This window comes from Diospyros lotus, chromosome 15 (genome assembly GCF_014633365.1).
Source record: "Diospyros lotus cultivar Yz01 chromosome 15, ASM1463336v1, whole genome shotgun sequence".
Taxonomy (NCBI): Eukaryota; Viridiplantae; Streptophyta; class Magnoliopsida; order Ericales; family Ebenaceae; genus Diospyros; species Diospyros lotus.
Genome location: NC_068352.1, coordinates 5,528,496 through 5,541,014, shown reverse-complemented (window position 1 = coordinate 5,541,014; position 12,519 = coordinate 5,528,496).

Below are 12,519 nucleotides of genomic sequence, written 5' to 3'. Positions count from 1 at the left end.
TGTAATTCAGTATCCAAATAAGCTTGATAAGGCTTAATCAAGTTTTAGCTTGTTAATCTGAAATATCTTACTGAAACGTTACAATCGAGTGATGAAAAATATATTCGAATATTTAAGGCAGCAATTGAGTGAATCATATTCCCCAATCGATTGGAAACAATGTGCTAAAATATCAAGCTTATGTGCTTCCATCATCTATCAAATAACAAATTTATCCAACCGAGTATTAGATTAACTAGTTGTTAAACTAAGACAGCAATCGACTGAAATAGATATCAAATCAAGTATCTTGATATATTCAGTCGAGTAGGTTAAATATCATAGTCGAATACATTGAAAAGAACATAGAACAGAGAGTAGGTCTCTACATCTCTTTTACCAATCAACTATTAGGTATTTTATACCCGAGTGATAACATGTCTAATTAAATACCAAAAATTGTTCAATCGAGTGTTCCTTCTAAAGCATATTTGCTATTTGATTAAGAGCTACCTAGTGTTTGAAAAGTGTTATTCATTCAATTAAGTATGTAATATAACCTAGTTAAGTGAATTAGCTTGGATAGAGATTTGGTCTCTGTAGTTTAAAAAGTAATCAACTGAGTATTCCTACAATCGAGTGAAGCTTGCACCCAATCTATTATCATTTAGACAATTTGAATATTTTGTCGAGTTCAATCGATTATCATTATTTTTCACATGAGTATTTGTGTGACAAAATTGAAAAATATAGCCATTACATAAAGCAACTTGAGAAGACAATTTCGACAACTTTCTTTCTTTATTTTATGTGGTCTGATTCCTATTTCTTTTAATAGAAAGAAAAATATGTTTATATGTTATGCAAAATGCTTTCTTCTTGAATAAATGCATATTTTGTATAACTAATTTGACTATTATCAGTCAAATCAAAGAAGGTGTTGAAATATGCGAGCAATAGACATTCAAGTTCCTCAAAGCTTTTATAAAAGGCCACAAGCTGCACAAGATCATGCTGCTAATTCCCAACTATCCTAAGCAAAAATAGTTGCCTATCAAAAGGTCAATGACCACTTGAGCATTCATTTTTTAACTTTATATACTTTCTGCTCAAGTCTTCATCTAGTTATGCTTCACGGTTATCCTTCAACACCAGTATAATTCAAGAGAGTGGAGAGCTTGTACGTCTATTCTCTACATTCTCCAAGTGTCTCGCAGACACTGGGGAAGAATGACATATTGTTAATGATCTTTTATCTCCCAGATCTCAAGCTGCAATCTCTAAAGGGGCCAAGGTATGCAAGACCCAAAAGCTGTGTGGGTTGGCCTTTTCAAAGATAACAGGCAGAAAACCATGGTTTCGCGCAGCTTTGTATATTATCATTTGAGGGTTATCTTATTGTGAGCTTATTTGCGACTTCTCTTTCAATAAGTATTTGTAAAGGTTCAACGTGCTCTCATAAAAGATTTGTAAGGTTGTTGCTTTCTCCTTAAAAAGTAGAGATTACTGCTGAACTTGTAAAAGTGAAGGTTCCAACTTAGTCTTGAAAAGTTGAGGTTCCAATTTATCCTTTAAAGTTGAGGTTTCAATTTAGTTTATAAAAATTGAGGTTCTAACTGAGCCTATAAAGGCTATGTATGGATTGTAGTTGATACTTTAAAAATCTATCTATTTTAGTGTAGTGTTTAAAAGCCTTGATGAGGAATCAAGGTAGTGGACGTAAGCATTTTAACTGAACGCTATAAATGCTCTATCTTGAGTTTACTTCTCATTTCTCTTTGTGTTTGATTTTCACTTGTTGGATATTTTCATTGTTAGAATACACGTATGGTGATGCAAGTAAATTTAAAAAAATTTATACATTAGAGATGTGTAGCGAAATACATAAATACACATACCATATATAACTTGGATATTTATGCAACACGATATTTCACCATATGAAATACAATAAATGACATATTTGTAGTCTGGTGTCAGGATGAGTACAAAAACTGTTTGTATACTAAGACCGAATCCATCTCAATTTGTGGTGGGCGTAGTCTGTTTACTCCTAGCCAGCTACCCAATACTGCTACGTAACCCTCGTCTCATGCTAGCCTGGGGGGCTTCTATTCACCGACACCTGTGTGTCTCATTGGACTCTTCAAAATTTTCCATGCATAATATTGTGTTGTTGTAATTTAATTAGAAGTAGAAGCAGAAGAAGAACAAATGAACAAGCCAAGGAAGCTCTACGTCTCTTTCCCAAAATTCAGCCTCCAATTACCACCCGTACTCCTTAATTTCGCGCCACATGGAAGGCACTAATTTTGGTTGAGGCGACACTGAGAGTCGACTATAGCTTTAGGGGAGTCAAGTGCCACCGTTGGGAGTCAACTGATAGTCTTAGGGTGTCAACTCATGCGATAATCAACTATTTGAATGAAGCAGTCGAAACCAGATGCAATTGGCTCATTAACTATTAACGAACCACCGTCATTAACACTTAATTAAATAGCCAAAATCATATCATTAACTGTTAATGATGTTCAAAACACAATAGACCCACAATGTCGATACCAATTGCTAAACTATATAGTGTGTGACTTTCTAGGTTCACTACTCACCAGCAAACAGATAGCCCCAAAACTCATTTGGTACTGGCCAAAACACCTCGACCCATCACAGGAATCTTTCCATATTCTGGTGACAATTTGAAAGGTCCTAGGAAGTGCCTAGCAGTGGTCTAGGACAATATAAAAAGAAATGAAGTGTAACTTAAAGTGAGCCTATTATAGTTGACGATTATTGTGTATTATAATCCTTCTATCACCTAAAGTCCTGACTGAATGAGAGTCATGGTATGATAAACTCAGTAACTATGTGTCTGATCTTATCAGCGTGACTAGATAACACCTTATGAAACACTTTCCTAATTAATCATATTGCCTTAGTCAAGGAATTTTTCGTCACACTAACAGTAAATCACATCAGACGTTCACCTCATCAGTAATGATGAGAGTGACAGATCCTATCCCTGAACACTTACCTCCATGTACTAGTAATATGGAACCATATAGATGAACCTCTCCACTTCACAATTAGATGATTCGGCGCATTAGCAAATTTCACACACCAATACAAAAGATAACTGTGTCAATTCAAGTTTAAAAACCAATACACAATTGTAACTAGACGACATGATCATTATCCACAATGCCATGTGATTAGTTCTCAATGTCATATTCAGTGCGTTGTTCTCCAACAATCACTCACAAGCTTACTAGAGACATCCTCATGTCATATAGTCTGTGACTCACCACCCTTACCATCAGTAACTCATACTAATCAAAGTAGTAAATATCGTGTCAGTCCATACTCGACTAATCAGAGTCCCCATCCGATTAATTTAAGGACTAGGAATCATTTAAGAAATTCTGTCACCAGAGGATCTCGTCACATAGTTTTAATACCTTAAGAATAAGACTCTCAATATAGAAGATCCATGAACTCATTCATATAACAAACTGGAGAGTCTATGAATGATGATAAACTTGCCTTTTTATTAATTATATACCAACATATATAAAATTTAGTTTATTACAAGCCCGCCAGACATCATCTAAATCTAGCATTAGGGCACATCACTAACATTCATATCATGTCTTAATGCTTATGTTTTACATCTTCAAGCATAAATGTTTTGTAATGAAATATGAATTTTGTAATCTAAATTTTCTTTTGTTGTTGATCTTTATTCTCGACAATAATTCTCATTCGAAAAGATAATTATTCAAAATCAATTTTTTTACATAAACTTCAATATTAGCAAAATTTAAAAAAAAAAAAAAACTCAATTCACCCTCCTCTTGGGTGCATACTCCTAAAAGTAACTTACACCTCGAGGCTTATATAAAAAGGGATGGCCCCATCCTACCCCACACATGTCATTCCGTTCTCCTATCTTCCAACATCAAAGTTTTCAATTTCCTTTTTCTTTCTCTATCAAATTAGGTATGTCTTCTTCATCCAAGTCTATAGATATAAAAAGGATGAACTTAAGTAGTGGGCAAGCTTGAGGTCGAGATATGGGGCGAGCTTGAGTTAGAGATTGAATCCTTCATCAAGCTTGAGTTTTTCCATCCAAGAACCCATCTAATATCTTTTCCATGAGGGTTATTGATGTCTTCTAAGGTGGAGAGAGAGAGAGTTCAAATAGCTCTGGCTCAAACTCAAGTGGCCTCTAACTATGGAAGTTATTCACTTGGGCAGGGAGATAAATAAGGCTTTCATGGGACTGTACAAACTTGATGAGGAAGACTAAACTTGTTGGTTTGATTTTAATGTGGTTTTGATAATGACTACCATTACATAAAAATTTGGTTAGTGTTGTTTAAGTAAATGTTTTGGTCGTCAAGGTTTTAAACTGAAACCACTTTAAATAGCTCTTGAAAATGCTCTAAAATTGTCTTTAAGTCTCGTGGATTTAAAAATATAATCAAACTCTAAAAAGACAAAGAAAGTAACTTGAAAATGGAAGAAATATCAAGTAATCATTGAATCCATTCTTGACTTTATTTTAATGATGTTTTGACCGTGTATAACTTAAACACATTTTATTTGTTGAAGATATTGGACTTTTAGGTTTTAAATTTGGACATGTTGAAATAAGTGTCTTGGACCTTAATGTTTTGATCTTAAACAATTCTTGAAAATTGATTTGAACTCGTCCTTTAAATCAACAAAATCTTGTGGATTTGAAAATATTGTTAAAGTTTTAAAAAGATAAATAAAGTAGATTGAAAATGTAAGAAAAATCAATTAAACATTGAATCTAGTGAAAAATTGTGGATCCATACTTCGTAACTATCGACTAATTTACTAAACTTTAGGCTTCTTATTTGAAATTGTCAACTGGTTCTTCAAAATTGTCAACTGGTTCTTAAAACAATTTGACCAATTTAATGTGTACATTCTGAATCAATTTTCAAGTTTAAACAATTGATTGATTTTTATTTTTGGAAAAACTATTAACTAGTTTTTTAATATTTTGAAATAAACTGTCGATTGCATTCTTAAACTATCGATCATTTATGTCGAGAAATTTACTAACAACTAGTTTTCTATAGTCGAAAACTTGCAAGTTTAACCTCCAATGACTAGATTAAATGAAAAGAGGTCAAAAGTTATATATGCCCGGATGTTTGAAGCTTAAAAGTGAAGAGAGATTAGGAGACTTAAGAAGAAAATGTGTTGAACCGTTTAGTTGTAAAAAATTTGTCGTTTCATTAAGCTTACACTATTTACACCGATTTTCTTGATTTCACAAGGCTTGGTTTATTCTTTATAAATTCTACTTCCAGCCTTGTAGTAGTTGAAATTTAAGAGAGTTTTGTTGTTTAGAGTGTTGTTTTGCCTTTCATAATATTTTGTTGATAAAAAAAAATTTATATGCTTAGCATTTGATAAACTTTATATGTTTTGAAAACTTTAATGAATTACATTTCATCTTTGAAAATTGAAAATAATTAATCCAATCAATGCCAAATGATATATATGCTTTCAATGTATAAAAAATCCTCTATATTTATTTTGAAATCAATTTTTGGTATTTATTTTGATATTAAATGTGTTAAAAGTGTCAAAATATTTTCCTGATCATGAATACTCTATTTGAAGCTAAAACTGTTAACCATGTTAGTATAACTATCGACCATTTTGTGCTTTTACTTTTGGGCTGTTGGAACAAGGGAAAACTATGAATCAGTTTCCTCAAATTATCGATTGTTTTAAGCCTTTCAGCAAAAACAATCGACAGTCTCCTAAGCTATCGACAAACAAATATCATGTTCTCTATTGTTTTGATTTTATTTCATTTTCAATCAACCATGTCTGTATAGTGTCAAATTTCTTTTCAAAATTGTCGACCATTTCTTTCAAATTATCGACCATTTGTTAAAGAAGTCAACCTCTTTTGTAAAAAAGTCAACCGTTTGCTTAAAAACCAAATATGCCCTAAATTACTGAAGAAAACTATCGACCATTTCCTTCATTGACATTCTGATGGCTAGTTTTCTTTAAGCTTTAGAGAAGCCTATAAATACAGCCCAATTATGCATTGGAGAAGACTAATGGATAGGAATGAATTGATTTGAGCTTACAAAAGTTATTTATCTTCTCACAAGTGCTTGTATTTTCATTTTCCTCTCAAAAGGCTATAGATATCATTTGTAATATCTGTTTTAACCTTTGTATTTTTATTTGAGATCATTATAACTAAGTGAGCTATCTTTTAAATTCTCCATTGATTGTAAGTTACTGTCGTATTGCCTAGCTTGTGAGCTAGAGGGCCTACCTGGTTTTGGTATAAGGTTTGCATTTCCTAACGGTTTATGCTAGAAGGATTACTTGATAAAGTATGAGATTTTACTAGATTTGGAAATCCTTAGTGGAAAGCTAAGCTAGTAGACTGGTTGAGTTAAACCATTATAAATCTCGTGTCATTTTTCATTCTTGTTGTATATCTTTCAAGCCTTGCATTTGTCATTTTACATTTTTTTGAAAACCTTATTTTAAGTAAAGATTTTCATATTTCATGTATTTTTTTTAAAATACCCAATTTACCTTCCCTCTTGAGTGTGTGGTGCCATTGCTTTTGCTAACCCAACAGAGAGTTACATCTCTCATTTTCTTCAATCTTGTATTTTGTTGTTTCCCAATGAGTGTGCTAGAAGACTAGCGGGACAACTAGCAGTTGTATAAGACCGTTGTTTGCAATTCGGGTTTGATTTAATAAATTTGAAAATCTCTAATGAAAAGCTAGAGAAGTGATATAAGCTGGGGATAATCTAATCACTCTAAAATCTTCTTGTCCCTTACACTTTTACATTTTCTCAAAACTTTTCATTATATTGCACTTCATTTACAAAATTTCTGGCATTCCATTTACCTACTATTTTTAGAAAAACATCCTTCAAAATAGTTTTTTAAAACACCTAATTCGCTTTTGAGTATGTGGTGCCATACAAGCAAAGGTGATCCAACAATTCCTACTTTTATCTGAAATTTTGCTGAGCCTATAAAGCTCCTAAGGGTAACCTGGTGATCTTTGTGGATGCCTTCTAGGTCGGCCTTCGCATCCCCATTCCCCTTGTTGCTGCCAAGGTGTTCCATCTCCTCAAGATGAATTCTTCCCTATTGGTTCCAAATGGGTGGAGGATTTTTTCTTCTTTTTTACATTTATTATGTGGCTAAGCAGATTTCTTATACTGCTTGGATTTTTCTCTCTCTATTTTACGCTACTACTTGTGGATTGATATTCTTTCACCACCATTGCTTGCTAGTAATTTGTAAATGAGACTCATTTCTTGATTAAAAGGTGGGAGAGTCAATTTTTCTTTGTTAAACCTCAAGAGGGCTAGTTCATCTTCCCATACTTCTAGAGATGAAGGGGAAAATTAGCACCTCGACCATTAGATTGTTTTGAGGAAGAGAGGTTGACCATGAGAGAGCTTGCTTGCCTCAAGCACATAAGTGCTCAAAAGCTTTGAGTGACCGTTCTTTGCAACAACGACCTTTCCCATCAATCATGTTCGAAGCTAAGGCCTTTGTTAAGTCGCCTTCTTTCTTTTCCTCATTTAATTGTCTTTTATTTCAATTAATCTAACACACACTTGCTCAGTTTCCTATGATGGTAGACTATATGTTCATTGAGGCATGGTTTTTTGAAGGTGGGGCGACCACTAAGGCGTCTACCAAAGCCGATCAAAAGAAATCCCAGCATGAGGGGATTGAGTCAGCTCCTCTAAGTAGCCTACTCCATGCCCACGCGTCCAAAGGCATCCTTTTTCCTTAGAACCTCGTAATAAAAGAAAAAAGGCCCAAGCATTTATGGGAATGGGTAAAGGACCAAACAAAAGACTAAACTATCTCAAATGGCCAATCTGTGAACAAGACACCCCCAAGAATAACTATGTAGTAAGGTAGTTGGATCTCGAGACCACTACTCCTATGGGCCAATCTACTACAGCTAAGTTAACATTAGATTGCCTAAACGACCTAAGGTTCAAGGCCATTACCAGGGTAAGCACTTTGCTTTATTTCCTTCGAGGTTACCATTTTATCATGCCAAGTTTGCATTCTTTTACTATTTTTCTTTTTCACAGTGGACCGTATTGGTCTAAATCAAGCCCATTGCCCAATCTAACTTCCGCGGCCCAGTCTCAACCCTTGGCCCACGCCCCGATCCTAGCCCCTGCGCCAGCCTATAACAACATCATTGAAGCCGTATGTTGGATACTCCCACACCCACTCAAGATCCCATCCTCATTTATAACAGATCCCATCCTCATTAATGGCGGATTTCATCCACATTAATGAGGGTCTCGTCAGCACCATGCCATCGTATGGAGCCTTTTCGACACTGGATGTCCAGTCTTATCACCCTACAAACACACGACGCATGCATGCAGGAAGACCTCTCATCCTTCTATATAAATCAGCTCTCTTCAAAGTCAAGGTATGTTCTTCTCTAATCTACTAATACTTTGTCCATTTACTATCTTATTTACTGGAACGTCGGAGTGCTTGCAAGTGTCAACCACCCCCCAACAGACCAATCGTCGGAGTCCATTCCTTACCATTGTGAACTCACATCTGACCATTCCTTTAGGCCAAAAAGAACACACAGGTTTTCCTTTGCTTTGGAAAGCTAACTAAATGCCTCAACAAAGTCTTAACAAAGGTGATCCACTTGAAGAGACTCTACTGAGCAAAGACATCCAACTCGTGAGGATGATGAGATAATCAAGATCTTGTGGGTAGGGGTGAACCTCTATCGAAAGGCCAAGGCAGAAGCTAACATCGAGGTTGTCCAACTATGGTCTAAGCTTGAGGCTACCTAGTAAGGAGAAGAATAAGAATGAGCCAGGCGAACAACCTTCAACAAGAGTTTTTTTCCATCGCCGAGCAACTTGAAAAAGACTTGACTAGTCTCGAGTTCTAGAGGTGTCAAGCCGAGGTGGCCTAAGTTGCTTCATCCTATTGGAGTACTACTTTTAAAATCATTCATTCATTATTAAAATAGTTTAAATTCATTTATTAAAATTTTGTGTGAAAACCTATATCATTAAAATATCATCAAAATCAAACAATGACTAGTCTTTCTAACCCCCTAGAGATTGAGGGTGGTAGTACCTAGCCTAGGTATCTATTTTGATGGTTATGTATTCCTACAACTTTAAAGTTGTATATGTAGAAAATATAAATTATGAGGATATTGCAATCCAAGTGGGTGACATAACTTTTTAAGAGATTAAGGAAAATATTATGATTAAATAACATAGCAATTTTCATGAATAGATATGATGATTATATCAATGTAGGGCATGCATACCTCAAGGCTTAGGCCTATACCTAGGGCCCCAAAAAAATAGGGCCTAACATCACTAATTATTTAAAATTTATTTTTCTTATTTTTGAGATGCAAAATCACTAATTCTATTCCATGATGATTTTTGTTTCAATTCATGTTTTGTTTATTTTGTTGTTCCATTTGGACAAGAAGGCCCCCCAACTCTCCAAGTCTACGGATTATTTTTCAATATTAAGTAATAAAAAGTAAGGTGCCATTTAGACAATGAGACCCCTCAATTCTCTAACTTTACGGATTATTTTTCAATGTTAGGCAATGAATAGTGAGGGGTTATTTAGACGATGAGGCTCCCCAATTCCCCAGATCTACGGATCATTTTTCAATATTAGGTAATAAATAGTAAGGGGTCATTTAAATGAGGAGGCCCCCAATTTCCCAAATTCATGGATCATTTATCAATGTTAGACAATGAATAGTGAGATGTAAATCAATAACACAACGAGCAAAAAATGACATTATTTTAGGAGGACAATTTGATAAAACAATTCTTTGGATGACAGAAATTTTTTCTGGGAATCCGCACTGATCTAGGTATTAAAGAAAATAAGCAAAACTAAATTGATGATTCTTTAATTTGCATGAACTGCCTGTGAAATCTCCACATTTTTTGCTTATTCAATTCTTACATTTTTAGATCTTTTCCTCTTATCTATATTGTCAATTGAAAAAGATTTACTTTCTAAACTTGAATGTAAAATTTTAATTAGTAATTTTACATCTCAAAAAGCAAGCAAAGTAAATTTTAAATATTTTTTAATATTTATTTATATTATCAAAAGACCACCAAAGTAACTCTTGTCTAGGATTATAAATATTCTTAAGCTAGATCTGATATAGGGTAAATGAGTGGTGTTAATCTCAAGGGTAAGTAAATACGATTTTGATGAAAACAAAAATATTTTATGATATAAATATATTTCTTTCTTATACAGAAAATATTTTTTTTTAATTAAAAGTTGGTACAATGAGTAGATTTATTTTGAATTAAAGGTGAATTGTATTTAGATATGTTTCTTTATTTTGATCATTTATGTCTTAAAAATTTATGTTTAAATTTTCATTTCTTGATAAATGCATTTCTTACTTATGCAAAAAGTATATTTATTTTGAATTAAAGGAGTATTATTTTTAGACATGTTTTCTCTTTCTCATGGAAAAAGTAAATTTATTTTAAATTAAAGAGAATTGGTTTTACTCATGCAAAAAGTAAATTTATTTTGAATTAAAGGAGAATTACTTTTAGACATGTTTTCTTCTTTTGTGTGGTTATGTGATTTTACTATTATCAATTCTACTACAATCACCACATATTAAAATCACAAATTTAAGAGTTTTCAAAAGAGATGAAATTATTAATTTTTGAAAAACCCAATTCACTCCCTCTTGGGTATTTTTCTGGACAACAGGTGGATATCTTAACCTTAATGGCTATGATGCTATATAAAGTGGTTCAAATAATGAGAATTAGAAGTAGTCTTTAGAAATTATACAAACCTAAGAAAATGACCTTGAGAGGCACTTATTGATATTTTACTCTTGAAATATAAAATAATGGTTTTGATAATGACTATATGAAAATCAATCTCTAAGTCTTTATGAGTAAGTAAATATATATGGACAAAGTTTTTTTAATCAATCTATATAAATTTTGAAGTAAGGTATGAAAACCTATAGAAGAAATATTAAGTATGGTTGAGTGAGGTTCGTTTCAAAATATACTTTTGATAATCTCAACTTGCTTTCAAAAAGATCAAAATGAGGATTTGTTAAGTTTTTAATGTTTTCAAAAGGATAGTCGACTATGTGATTTAATGCTGTTGACTATGCCTGAGGATAGTCTACTATGTTATAAGGATAGTCGACTATGCATAAGGATAGTCGTCGGTGCTGGATTAATCTGTCGACTATTTAAAACTTCTGTCGACTATGGCTTTTCATCTGTCGACTATTTTTGTTCATAAAATTCAAAATCCTCTTCATGTTTTTACATCTGTCGACTATGTTTATCTGTCTGTCGACTATGAAAAATTTGTGTTATAAGATAGTCGACTGTGCATTTTTTGTCTGTCGACTATGTTTTGTTTTATTTGTAAAAATAGTCAACTATGCATTTTCTTCTGTCAACTATATCTTTTGCAAAAAGCTTCCAATGGCTAGTTTTTCAATCCCAACGGTCACAAACGGCTACATTTCTCTTCAATCTCTTGGGAAGCTTACAAATACAAGTCATGGATGATCAAAAGAAGACTAATGGATGGAAATGAGTTGATCTAAAAATTACAAATCACTTTAGTCGAGCTTACAGTGTTCTGTTCTTTAATTTTCTCTCTTCAAGGCTTTGATTTTAACTTGTATTATTTCATTCAAGCCTTGTATCATTTTTTAGAGACATTGTAACTAAGAGATTCATCTCTTAGATTCTCTCCAATTATACACTTCTTGTTTTTCCTAGCTTGTGTAGCTAGAGGGCCTACTTGGTTTAAGTATGAGGTTGTATTTCCTAGCTTGTGTAGCTAGAGGGCCTACTTGTGTAAGTAGGAGGTTTTAGTGAATTGGTTCAAAATCCTTAGTGGGAGCTAAGGTAGTGGATTAGGCTTGGTTTAAGCCGAACCACTATAAATCCTTTGTGTCATTTATTCTTCTTGCTTTACATTTGTCATTTCATATGTTCTGTGTTTTAAATCACTAAAACCTCAATTGGGTCAAAAAGTTTTCAACTTCTATCAAGATTTTTAAAATATCCAATTCACCCCCCCTCTTGGTGTGTGCCATAACACTTCTCGTTCTAACACTTATGAATAATCTAAATGGATTGATATAACATTTGTTAACTAGTAAATAAGTGTCTTACAAATCAAGGTCACTTAAGGGAAGTCTTGAAGGACACGATGCAAGTATTATTTAAGGAGAGTTAGTAGGTAATGATATGTTTGATAAACTTTGTAAGGGGATGCAGAAGGTTATAAGACATTATGTGACTGGAGATGTTTAAGTGTTAAAAAAAATGAAGTGATAGCGGTGTAACAATTGTAGCTTGTAGAAAAGGAATGAAAGATTCTAGCATAAAGATCACACTGTAAGTGTGATACTCATAGTAATGGGTTTGTCCAATAATGGAAACACTG